Source organism: Papilio machaon, chromosome 23 (assembly GCF_912999745.1).
Source record: "Papilio machaon chromosome 23, ilPapMach1.1, whole genome shotgun sequence".
Lineage (NCBI taxonomy): Eukaryota > Metazoa > Arthropoda > Insecta > Lepidoptera > Papilionidae > Papilio > Papilio machaon.
Window position 1 is genome coordinate 1,704,027 of NC_060008.1, and position 12,612 is coordinate 1,716,638.

The 12,612-nt window shown below is 31.0% G+C and overlaps 1 protein-coding gene across 4 annotated transcripts in view; it reads left to right on the top strand.

The window, feature by feature from the left end:
• The window catches only part of LOC106720057 (latrophilin Cirl), a 280,776-nt gene that overhangs the window by 186,295 nt on the left and 81,869 nt on the right, over positions 1-12,612 (top strand). The window lies entirely within an intron of this gene.

The window sequence follows — 12,612 nt, forward strand, 5'->3', positions numbered from 1 at the left end:
CATTATATCCGTTCTTATTTCTAGCTAAGATATAAGCAGGTTACTAACGTAACAATCTGTCTCACAGTATGTATGTACGAAATTAACTCCGTCTCGAAACTTAGATTCCTATAATTAACTACACTTGACAATAATGGTATACCAGACAGCGTAGACCTAATTAAGATATCCACCAAGCGACGTGGCAGTGTAGCACGGCTTTTGGATGCTTTTAATTTGATGTCGGCTGAAATGTAGTCCTTTTAATCAGGCCCACGGAGCAACACGGGTCTTGTCTAAATTTTCTATTAAATCCGCGAAGAGTGTAGGGTAGGGACAAAAGCGACGTATCTCCGATCTATTAATAAGGCAGTTTAATTTGGAAGCGAGAGCAAAGTACGGTCAGCAAGGAAAACGAGAGAAAAAAAGAAACACAAAAATAAAAGTTTTTAATTAACTTTGATGGAGTTCGGTGGAGTTTTTCCGGCTTTCTTTTACTGAACTGTGTATAGCATTTTAATCTTGTTGTTTTAAAATTTGCTATTGATAGCAGTATTTGTTTTCTTTATTAATCTTAATACAAACTCCTCTGCACATATTTTAGCCGCTAATGTTTTGTATTTTTTGTTGTACTTTACTATTTGTTGGTGATTAATTACATTTTTAAACTATCATGACACATTATAATAAATTAATTAAGAACGGCTAAATTTATTTATAATCGTGACGGCACCGACTAGTTTCTGAGCCGTCGGAGGTCTAGTCGGTGCCGTCACTGGACGATCATACGTGAATTTAGCCGTTTTTAATTAATTTAGTTTTTGATAGATTTGGTAAAACTAACCACAAAATGATTTCCTCTTGATTTTATCATATCTAATTTTTTTTCTCCAATTGCAAAAGGGTAATTCCTTGAATATGTTAGTGAAATTATTATCCACTTTGATCTTCTGTTTATACGCTCCAAATCCTAATTTAAATTAAAATCAAATAATATTATATCTAAGGTAAACCTATACACAACTTTACCAATAAGAGGCTATAAAACCTTTTTTAAATTATTAAAAAAAAATACATTGGCCTCGCGACCTTAACTAAACTGTATACATTAAATGTTACTCCATTGTTGATTTAAGTCTTAGAGAAAAGCTCGTTATCTTAGAATATGTAATGTTGCGTTCTTATTAACTCTTTGTAATGTTTAAAACTGAGCTAAATGTAAATAATTTATTCTAGACTTTTTTTACTAGTTGTAAAATTTTATGCTTTACATTTGAATAAGCAACATAAAGTGCTAATTTTACAACACTGTAAAATGGATGTTATATGGTTGGGTTATAATTATTTATTTACATTAACGAGTTTTGACTTCATTAGGTTATGTGTAATTACCGTCATTTTAATTTGTGAGAATTTTCAATTGCTTCTATAAATAGTTTAAAGGCATATTAAAATAGTAGCTCTTTAATTTAGAAGGCATTCAATGAAAAGGAGTGGTTTTAACGATCGATAAATTTTAAAAGATATTGTCATCACTTTTAATTTCTTAAAAGAAAACTAAGATAATATGTTCTTGAACAAATGTTTACAGCGGTACTGTTATGCTGTTCATAGTCAATACGAGTATGTTCATAAATGTGCGTTTTTTATGTATTCGGTACCTTTATAATATCTAGAAACATTAAATAAAGAAAGGAATTATTAGAAAATAAATTATAATTTTTATTACAAGTAGAATATTTATCATCCTGTACCTAATCTGGAGTTATCTATCTTTTTATTTCTGTTTTGTTTTGCTGACGCTCCGCGCTGTGACGTCACCGCACGGGAGCCAGATTAATGGTTATATTTTAAATTATTTCCCCTGTATATTGTGTTGTTTCCTTTTTTTTTTCTATATTTCGCTTCCCAACCGCTCTTGGCTCCGACTACAATGTTCTACCGTGTGACAGTAGCTTGCAATATCAGCTTGCATTTTTCATCTATGACTTAAATAAGGTGTTCTTTTTTTAGACTTTCTTAATTTAAATTTTCTTTGATTTATATCTTCTTAATGTTATATGGCGTTACTGTAAAAGAATAGTTGACGATCGCATTTTAACTGTTACTGTCACTAAGGAAGCCTTTTAGTGTAGACTTATTATTCGAATTATACACTAAACAATTGCTTGAGTAATCATTAAATGATTTTGAGTGGGACAGCTTAAATTATTTAATTGTTTTTACGTCACAGATCTTCTTGATATTTCTAGGAAAAAGATCATGGACGCAATTGAGTTTTTATATTAGTCCTTGAATGATAGGTGTTTATTGAACTATAAACGGATTGAATATCTTGTCAACTACTAAACTACATTTCCTAGTACAACTTCAATTAATATTATGCGTGTGCCTGTTTGTGTGGGTTGGTATTTAATGTCCCATTCAAGGGCAACAATGTTAACTAACCCATCATTAAGTAAAACACAGTCAATTAAACAATAACCCCTTGAAAGTAATTCCGCGTGATCCAGACATCAATTTACAAGGAAACAAGACAATTTCGTCACCATCAGACTTTCCTGAGATGGGGTTGTGAGGGGAGATAGACGAGTGGCAATTAAAATTTGTATTATCTACCCTCAGGCGCTTTAGGGGATGGTTATAAGTTGTAATTAAGGAGTATCAGGATTGGTTCAGATTTAAATTAACACTTGTTTAATACTGTAGTATAAAGACTCTAGAAGCTTTGTTTCCAAACGATTCAATGCTACAATATACTACGTTGAATGACATTTAATATAATTCTTTAGAATTCAAAACAACAACAGCTTTTATGAATCAATTCCAATTAAATTTCAATTGTTTTATGAAAATGAACTAATCTTTTAATTTAATGATAAAAAATATATTGTACGTAAGAAACGGGATTAGGCTGTTTGAGCTCCCGATATTTCGGCAGTTGCATGCGCCATGTTCACGGGTTGACTGGTGTTGTGCGGTAGTGTGAAAAATGTTAAAGATAGCCGTATCGGTCTACCTTCTGTCTGATTCGGCGACCACTACTACTGTCCGCGTTCTCACTGCACATTAAGTCCGCACTCGATGTTATCTTTTGTTGTCGACATAGGTGGGCACAGTTAATCAAAAAGTTAACTTCGTTAATCGTTAATTCGTTAAATAAAAATTTAACTTCGTTAATCGTTAAAGCGTTTAATTTACGAAAATTTAACGCAAGTTAAAGTTAACAGTTAAAGTTAATTTTTGTTTATATTACGAGTATAAAGCGCAAGCGGGAAATGGCCATACGAATAATCTCCGAATCATATGGACCTATTTTGTCGAGACTTTCAATAGAACTTGGCTATTTTTTTACTGCGCTTACGAAATCTCGGCCGATCGCTAATCCTATATATAGTTCAGTTATATAATATACTAAAATATACTTTAGACAATAGGAGCGATGTACTAATGCCTGTACCATAATAATGACATAGCATGCACTATAGTTACACACACTTATATACTACACTGACAATGATGGACAATTGACTTTTTCAGTCAATTTTTTTATCGACAATCCGACGTCACGGAATTAGAGAGCTAACAAAATTTAGACAACATTAATTTTCTATTAAACAGTAAGACATCTGATAATATTCAAAAGAAAACAATCAAAACTTTTGTGCAGTATTTACATTTATCTGTTACTATTTGCACCCAGATATTCATTTGCTCATACTCCAACAACTGAACATTTAATTTTATGTATAATTTGGAAATATTTTATTATTTTATTTTAGCTAAGGACCCACGAACAGACTTATCATTTTTTACGTACTTTTTATTTATTAATATAGATTTATTAATAAAATTTCTAACATCAGAGGAAACTTATTATAACATTGATAACCAATACAGTGATACATCTCAACGCATCAAACTATACATCTGAGATGCCTTCGATAATTTCTATCATCTAATGATCTATCGTCCGATCTATTGGTATATGTTAAATCAAGTTAAATTACTCTCAGTGTTATAGATCATAAGTTACACGACATAACGAAAACAACCGATCGCGGGTGATGTTTTCTCTATTTCTTATCACCTATAAAATCGTTATAGTTAATTAATAAGAATATGTTTTGAATTATTTTCAACGACATTCGATTAATTTTAAAATAAACTTTCGATATGCGTAAAAAAATCGATGTCTTTTTGTAAAGGACACTTGTGGCGACATTTCATATATTAAATTTAGTATAACACAGTTTAACATTATTTCACTAACATAATTATTTTATCTTTTTCCTCATTCTTTCTAGTTTTGTCGTACACTTTTTTTTTTGTAAACAAACAAATTATCTTCGCTATTGTCTTTGCGCAGCGCACGTGCATCCCCGACCATTAGAAGGGTTGGGGCCTTAAATCCATCGAGTTCGTTATCGCATTCTCTGTGCGGCTGTCCATTTGATCCTTTGTTCATATTTTTGTTGTTGTTAAAATTATTTTTCGTAGAATATGAAGAAGCCCCAAAAAAACAAACGACGGTAATAAACACCTAAATCCCTTTTGTTTTTGAGGAATGTTTATTGCGTTCGAATTTTTAAATTTATTTTTCATTGTTTGTTTCTTATCTACGCAATGACAAAAAAATCCTATTTGTACGCTTTTTCAAATGAACCATAAACTATTTTTTTTATGTTATTTGTTGTCTTTAAACTCCAACATTAAATAAACATTTTTGTCTGCAACAAAGTTTAGTTGTATTTTAGGTACGACGTTGAAGAGTAATGCACACTCGATTATTTTGATTGCTATTCAACGCAGAGTTTATCTTTTTTAATCGATTTTGCGTCTCACGTATAACAATTATTGTGTTAAGAGTAAAGTGTTTTCGAACCTTATGTTGATTTTATAACAAAATCTTGTTCTAAAAAAAGTGATGTTAAATAAATGAAAACCAGTTTTAATGTGAATAAAATGTAATAAAGACTTTTCGAGATATTTGTGTAAATGTGAAATAATTAATAAACTTTGAAGGTGTCTAGCGCCTAAACTTCGCAATATTTGATAGAGGTAAGTTTGTTTAAATCGTCACTATTTTCTAACAAGGATTCTGTGGTACTCTTTTGATCACGTCTATCCCGGCCGCTAGGTGTATTGTATTTGTATAACATGCATCACACTCGCTCGTTCTCTCTCGTTCTCGTTCACCATTCGACTCGCCGACGGTCGCCGAACTTACGAATGTAGCCTGTTGCATAATTTAAATAAAATGACAACACGTCAATAAGTGTCTATTGTAACAATTAACGGACTAAATTAACGGAAGTAGAATTTAACGGAAGTTAACAAGAGCGTTAACACTTTTTGAATTTAACTTAAAAGTTAATCCGTTAAGGAAAATGTTAACTTCGTTAATTAACGATTAACGGATTAACGAGTTAATGCCCACCTTTGGTTGTCGACAAACTACACTCACTGTGTCCACATTGCGCGTACTCGAAGTCGGTTGCTGTCCGGTTTTGTTATAATAGTCTTACGAACAGTATAATAGTAAAAACCACGAAAGTGTAAAGTTATATATTGATCGTAAAAGTTCAAATACTTCGCAATGTAAGAGCTAGGTAATAATACAATTTGATTTAGACTTAAGCTTGATTATGAATGAGATCGTTTGCTTTATAATGTTGGTATCCATTGGGCGTGCATGTTATGTACATTTTATTGTAATCTATTGATTAAAATCGGTTCTGCTGTTTCAGAGATTATCCGAAACAAACGCTGACTTGTGGACACACAGACAGACATTTTAATAATTAGATTTTCTTTGTAAGCAATGCAAAAACATCATACGTGAAATCTGTTTTTTATATTGCATTAGATGTCTCCCGCGACTTCGTCTGAGCGGAATTAAAAAAACGTAATAAGTAGCCTATGTGTTCTACCAGACTATGTTCAAATTTCATCAAGATCTGTTGAGACTTTCCGGAAATACCTACAAACAAACATCCATCCATCCATTTTCCCAAATATTTGCACCAAATACTCCAATTTTATATTGTACAGATAAATTGTTTACTTTTTGTACGGAAATGAATAATCATTTAGATAAACTGTTAAGTCATTTTTCATAATAAATAAAAATATGTTATCAAACAGTTTTAAAATTTGAAACGATTTAATATTTGCTAGTTCAAAGATCCATGCGGATGTTGACAAACTTTGTCTTAAAAGAAAATGTTTTGGATCATTAGTTTAATCTTTGGAACCGAACCAAATGTTGTAAGAAAAAAGTTACATAATAAATAAATTGACTAGAGGAAATGGTTTTAGCCAAACGGTTACACCGAATTGAACTAGACGACAATATTTAAAAATCAAACAATTTTATCTCTCTTAAAGATAATTATATTTGCTCCGTAACATGTTACTTTTTTCATGTTTCATAAAAATATAAACCATTGTACGTATATTTTTTGTATACATTCTCCCCTCCCGATGTAAATCAAAGCCCAGCAAAAATGTCTGAGATTTTTGTGACAGGGCAGCGGTAAATCAGACTTCCCGCACCAGATTATGCGTGAAACAAACGCCTGTTTCATGTTCGCTGTGTATTTATTGCACGCGTGTCACCTGGTCTGTGTTGCTTTGTTTTACACGTGGACAGTGTGAGTTGAGCAGTGCGATAGTACAGTAAGACGGCGGTAGGATTGTTTAGTAGGATAATACTGTACTGTTTTTGTTTGCACGCATAAGTTGAGACAACAGACAGTATGACAAGTATATTTAACTGTTCTATGTCGCTAATATGACTGTCTACAAGCTATATTGACAGTATGTGTTCAACTAGGAGTACTGCACTGATAACTGTTCTACCTTCATGTGAAAGTAGCATTACGTTGTACCATCACGCTTAGCATGTAAGTGTCCTTTAAATTTTCATCAAAATGACATGTTTAGAGGAATAACATGTTGGACGTTTTTAAGGACGTACTTAGGTTTTTATATTTTTGTTGCTATGAGAATTTGCTTTTGTTTTTTAAACAATATTTCGAATTCAAAAGCAAGAAGCAAATTAAAAAAAACACTGGTAATTGTGAGACTTTTCTACAATCATCACCCTTGTATTTTATAAGCACGTTGTACTACTTCGTATGAAATTAAACATATTTGTAATATTAATTGATACGGAATTAAATAAGGTGCTTATTATGTGCATTAGTTGACATGATCAATTTAATTCCTATATATTTATTTGATCTTGACTTCAAACGGTTCGCAGTCAACTTTACACCGATAAGTTCATATAAAATACGTTAAACCAATCTTTCATTTGCAACTATTACTAAAAACAATTAATAAAGTTAACTAAAATAGCATGCAATAACACGATAAAGAAATCCTTCCTCAAATAATCAACGTCGCCACCAAACTAACGTACCGCAGTCCGTATAACTATTTGTGTATATCCAGTTTTATACTATTTATGTTATTTTTCGCTTAATCTATGCTTAAACCTGACGGTGGCACGCCAAATGCATATTAATATTAAAACTTAGTAAAGAATTCATGTGATGATGTAAGTCATAAGAGGTAGCGTTTTATTAAATTTAAAAATATTCAATAAGAAAGTTTCAAAGGTATAATATCTGATAAGGAAGAACTAAAAAACAGAAAATACTATCTACGCTATTGAAAACCATAGGTTTTTTGCCTCTGTGCCAAAAAGCAGTTACTTCGAGTTACTTGGTAATCAATCCATCCATCCAATCATTCGCATTTATAAGTAAATATAAGATTGTGCAGTGTTTAACAATATATGTTTTTACTTATTGCCTTTGTTAATAAAATAGTTTGAATAATATGAATTGCTGAAGGAATAAATTTCCGCTACTTTCTTATAAATTGGAATGGAAAGTCATTAAAGGGACATTGTAATTGGGTTATAACGAATTGAGAATATGGCTATTTGTAACTTTTATTTCCTGATTACGATCTAATTTATTTTGGATACGCTATCGTAAAAACAAAAATAAACTCGGTAACAATTCATTACTATTGTTACGTGATTTTGAAACTTCTTTAATTCGGTTCTTCAAAGTATATTTATTATACCAGATGTTTCATTCATAAATGTCATATCCTAATTATGAGTTTCTACTCCTGAAACATCTATACAAAAAATCTACTAGTTTTCTAGTTATTTAAAAAAATGGACCCATCTGCAAGCATTTCCTTTCGATTAAAATAATTTTTATCAAAATCGGACCACCAGGGCCGGAGCATCGCGGTAACACACATAAAAAAATATAGTCGAATTGATAACCTCCATCTTTTTGAAGTCGGCTCCGGCTTTTTGAAGTCGGGAAGTGAAAAAGAGTTTTATTTTTAATTTTTAAATTATTTTTTATTGTATTTATTGCTTGCCAGAAACTAGTATGTTCCGATGATGAAAATATTTAACTATTTCAATCGTGTTTCGTAATACGTCTTAGTTAAATAAGGGTTCCATTTTAAATATTTCACCGTATATATTCACGTACCCTCGTATCCTACATTAAGGTACTCTTCCACTATCCAATTAAACTTATTATAAATTCAAACCTTTTCAGTTATTCCGTCGAAACACATTAGCCATTTCGGTTCACTGTCCGTTCCGATCCGCTGTCTAAGTAATTCTATTGTAACATAGATGTCATTACAAATCACTGAATTGATACTGGAAGCAATCGTTTTATTTTAAACTAGCTTTTACCCGCGACTCCGTCCGCGCGGAATAAAAAATAGAAAACGGGGTATAAATTATCCTATGTCCGTTTCCTGGTTCTAAGCTACCTGCCCACCAATTTTCAGTCAAATCGATTCAGCCGTTCTTGAGTTATAAATAGTGTAACTAACACGACTTTCTTTTATATATATAGATGACAAATTAAAGTTTCATTAATGATAATGTACTTTGTTATTGTTGTATACTCTATTTGTGGCAGTTTGTTCAAACTGTTCTACCTATATTATAGATGTTTCTAAATTCTTTGTTCTAAGTAATTTTCTTTTTACTTGTTTTAGGACACTTTTGATGTCATTTCTAATAATTCTGTGTTCTAAATCATTTGACAATTTTGAGTAACAAGAACACAAAATTGTTCAGTTAAAAATGTCTATACAAAAATTGTATTTCTGCATAAATACAGAAGTACTTTGTCCTTGTTTAATTAATCCATACAACTGGCGTATGTGCAGTTTGTGTTAATTTTTTTAATTTGTCCATACGCTTGGGGAATGAAATGTACAAACTTTTCATCGCCATTAATTCCAGCGGATAGTTTACGTCATGATATTTCGCAGTTTCCATACTACAAGTGACGTACATATTTGCAATTTTAATTTCACTGTCTGATGAAACGTATCGTGTTGTAAATAATGAAAGCGAAAAACATTATAATTTTTTTTTATGTTCAAGTTTCTTTTCGAAAACATTGTAATTATCTTATCTAACTTCTTACTATCGTACTAATATTATAAATGCGAAATTTTAAATGTATGAATGGATGGATGTTTATTAGAAGGTATTTCCAGAACGGTTTAATATAACTCGATAAAATATGGCATGGTTATAGAAGAACACATAAGCTACTAATGAAGTTTTTTTTCCAATAATTTTGGACCTTTAGGCTTTGATTAACGTTGTAATTAAATTCATTGTGTGAAATTTTAATAAGTTTAGAATATTGTCTCAATAATATTAACTGAATATTACTTGTCATTTTATTTGTTTGCAAGCTATAACAGTTGACATAAATAAAGCAGGTGACGTCAACTAGTAATCTTCTCTGTAATGGATACTAACAAAAAATAATCCGACATTAAATTTTACTCGCCGAAAACAGATAGGTAAGCTATTGTTTACATTTTTCAATAATCCTGCTTTAATTTTAAATATCGATAATCCCTATCTGAATAAAAAAGCTTGCTTTTTATCGCTTGTAAAGTTTTACATATTTTACAATTTAATAATTTATAGTCAAACTTGGATAAGTGATAAGCGAGAAACAATTGTTAGAGAGAAAGCTCTATAAGCGAGAAACACATGTTAGAGAGAAAGCTCTATAAGCGAGATATAGACTCTCGCTTATTCAGATTCGACTGTATTTTCTGAACATAATCTTATGTTCATAGCTCTAGTCCATTCTCTCTTCAATTCTACCTATAAGGTATTAATTCCATTGGAATTTTGTTACCAAAAATCCAGTATTCATTCTACCTTAGATTTTGATTACCTATCCACGTTCTCTGTATATATATATAAGGTAACTCTCTCTCTCTCTTTTTCTGCCTTGTTCGTATCCCATGGTGATGTTTGCTTTTCTATTTAGTTTCTTCCACTTTGCTCTGTCTTCAAATTATATATACGGCAACTATTTCGGATAATATTCCGGATCCACAAGTATTTGATCCGTACTCTATTTTTCTTTATTATTAAACTTGTAATGTTGTAGTGCATCAAGTTAATAATGTCATTACGTTATCAGTTGGATCTAAGTCGGGAAATTCAATTCTATATTCAGTAGTGTTGGATTTACTCGCTACTCGAGCGGAAGTAAAGTGAAATGTTGGTATTGGAGTTACGAAAATAGATGCATGATGGAGCGGGCATCTTTATATTTGATCTTAATTTGAACTTATGATATTATAAATTACATTTATTTTATTAGTAGCAGCCTTATACCAGTTATTTGTTTAATAGTCGAAAACTATGTGATTTACCCCAGTGTTATCTTTAGTATAAATAATTTCGTTTTATTGATGAAAAAATATATGAATGAATTAATTTTTTTACATGTATTAAATTGATTTATTAATTTTTTTTTTATTTTTAATTTTCCCAAGTTTTAAAATAAAAAATCTATGTAAACATTTTTTTTAATTTCATTGCAAAACTTTACAAGTTATAATACGTGATCGTAGAGAATAATGAAAATGTAATCACATTAAATCTTTTAGAATGTAGATTTTTATAGCTTAGTATATTTTAGTAAGACGCTTACTGAATTAATGTAATTGAAACTTGTCTGGGGCAAATAAAATATATTATCAATATTCACAACCGACTTTGTATCCCAAGTTACCCCAAAACAAAATTTGATAGTTCTTAATCTCGGCCTAAGTTATTGCGATTTTTTGTGTCTCGAAAGCTAGCCTGTCAAATTAAGATTCTTTAAGTCATACTCCTTGATGATGAATTAACAAAACTTGAATTCTACAGTTTAGTATTACTAGGTTTTAGTAAAGGTGTTCTAACAAGAAATGCTGTATTTTCAGTAAACTTTAAATGACAACAAAAAAAATCTAAGAATTTAATATTTGTGAAAGCAAACATTACAATGCATCGTACACTCTACTTTGTGAGAATTGCTGATTCATGGCTAGACATTGCGACAATGCTTTAAAACAAAAATATAATCATAACATATTTTACATTCACGTATCTAATATAAAAATAAACTTTAAACAAAATGACACGCATACATTCCAAAAATGGTTTAACATAAAAATGAAATCCAATTACAGTTTGAATTTTATCTTTCAAGTTATCCAAAGTTAAGACAATAGAATGCCTTATCCATATTGAATCTTTCGTTGTACTTTATATGATACCCTTCGACTATAAAGAATCGGACTAAGCAAAGAGCCGTAGTTCTACTAAATTACTTTTTTTTTTTTTTGAGTCAAAGATATCAATCATACTTATGTAAAATTACAATGTCTTTTTTGAGGGCATACTGATGTAAAAGCTAACGCAGCTATGCAAAAATCGAGCACACAAGTAAATATAATTTATCGTATATTTTGTCATAGTGTAATGTGAGCGCTTGACAGGTCCTGTATTAAAAGTTAAAGGTTAAGACAATACCTTATCCTTATAGAATCTTTCGTCGTTCCTTACGTGTTACCTATTGATTTTGTAGAAATAGCGGCACGTCGCTTCACGATTCCCGGCGAATTGTTAAGGGAATAATATTTCCAGCAAGACTTCAACAGTTGAGCATCAGAATGCCTTTTTAAGCCAGTCTCAGTATATGGCTTCTCTTGATGGCCTATTTGATTTATTACGCCTTATTTCATTTTATCTATATTTATTTCAGCTTTTTACCGTCTTTTGTCTTTTATTATTATTTAGCAAGTTATTTATAAGCTAGTATTTTATTTATGAATAAAGTATTTGTCAATTCGGCTATTGGTTGTAATATAAAGTATTGTTATAAAAGAATAGGAAGACCAAAGAAAGTATGGATGGATTGTGTGAAAGAGGATATGCGTAAGAAGGGGGTAAATTCAGATATGACGGCTGATAGAGATGTATAGTGGAGTAGTAAATACTGTGCCGACCCTGCATAGGGATGAGGGCAGGTTGATGATATTAAGTATTGTACTAATTTATAATATGATTAATTATTTAAATAACTAATGTTACACATTAACTGTTGATCTATAAACCTCCAATTAAAAGGTAACAAATTCCTTTAAATTAGAGCGTCGATGGCTCAGGGGTTAAGCACTTGACTTGCAATCTGCAGGTCCTGGGTTCGAATCCCGCCATGTACCAATGTGTTTTTCAATTTTCGATTTACATGTGTACATTTATCT